The sequence below is a fragment of the Chrysochloris asiatica genome, unplaced genomic scaffold (assembly GCF_000296735.1).
Source record: "Chrysochloris asiatica unplaced genomic scaffold, ChrAsi1.0 scaffold00051, whole genome shotgun sequence".
Taxonomy (NCBI): Eukaryota; Metazoa; Chordata; class Mammalia; order Afrosoricida; family Chrysochloridae; genus Chrysochloris; species Chrysochloris asiatica.
Window position 1 is genome coordinate 17,059,801 of NW_006408569.1, and position 1,264 is coordinate 17,061,064.

A 1,264-nucleotide genomic window follows, 5' to 3' on the forward strand; every position below is an offset into this window, starting at 1 on the left:
CCGAACCTCCAAACATACCTTTATATTTGTTACAGAGTTCCAACACCAACTCATGAGTCCTCTTGACCCGGTATTCCGTGTTGTTGTTGACCGAGCTACTCACTACACATTTACCTGATCCACCATCTTCAAAGATTCTTTGAGATAGATACTATTATTTTCTCTTTAAAGATGAGAAATTAAGACCCAGAAAGTTTAGATAGTTTGGTTAAGGCTCACAATTAGTAAATGTTAGAGGTAATATTCAAATCCAGTTTCTGATGCCAAAACCCAAGTTAAGATGTTTATCCAAGTTACAATGATAGCATATCATAACAAGTTTTTTTTCTTTTTATAAAAAAAATAGGGTTTACTATCTCAAATAACAGAAGTTCGGAGGTGGGCAACAGAATCCTGAGGTTAGTGTGCAGTGGTTAAGTGTTTGGCTGTTAACCAAAAGGTCAGAAGTTCAAACCCACTAGCTGCTCCATGGGAGAAAGATGTGACAATCTGCTTTTGTAAAGATTACAGCCTTGGAAACCCTATGGGGGCAGTTCTATTCTGTTCTATAGGGTCTCTATGAGTTTGAAATAAACTCAGTAGTATTGAGCAGTGGGAAGGTGGTAGGTTTGTCCAAGATTGGTTTTGTAATGAAGATTGGCTGGTACCTTTCTCTTGTTTTTACCCTGATGGTGTCAAGATGACTGAAGCAATTATGTGGATTGGAATATTTACCCTGGCTAGTTTTTGAGCTGGAATTGGTAAATACCTGAATTTGTTGACTAATCTTCAATTTATTTATTATGGATTCGTCTAGAAAAGTTTACTTTAAATGAAAACAAACTGTTTACTGTGAATTGTATAAAGGTTTACAGTGCAGATAATCAGTTTTGCATTCAACAAATCATACACTTCGTTTAATCTCAATTATTACAATCCCCTCCATGTAGCTACAGTTTTTCCACATCCTCCTTGTGGTTCTTAGTTCCATTTTACCCTCATTCTGAACCCTTCTCAACTTTGTCCTTTAGGTAAATGTTGCCCCCTTTTGATCTTGAATGGCTGACCATTTTCCATAGTGAGCATACCTTATTAATGTTGTCAGTGTTATTTACTGCTTGGCTGAAAAATGAGTCACCGAGGGTGAATTACATTCTAGATCTGAAGGGTGGCTGAGGACCACAGCCTTAGGTTCCTTCAGTCAGTCTCTGACCAATAAATCCTGTCTTTTTTATAATGGTGAGTTTTGCTCCATAATTTCTCCCACGCTATACGGGACCTTCTA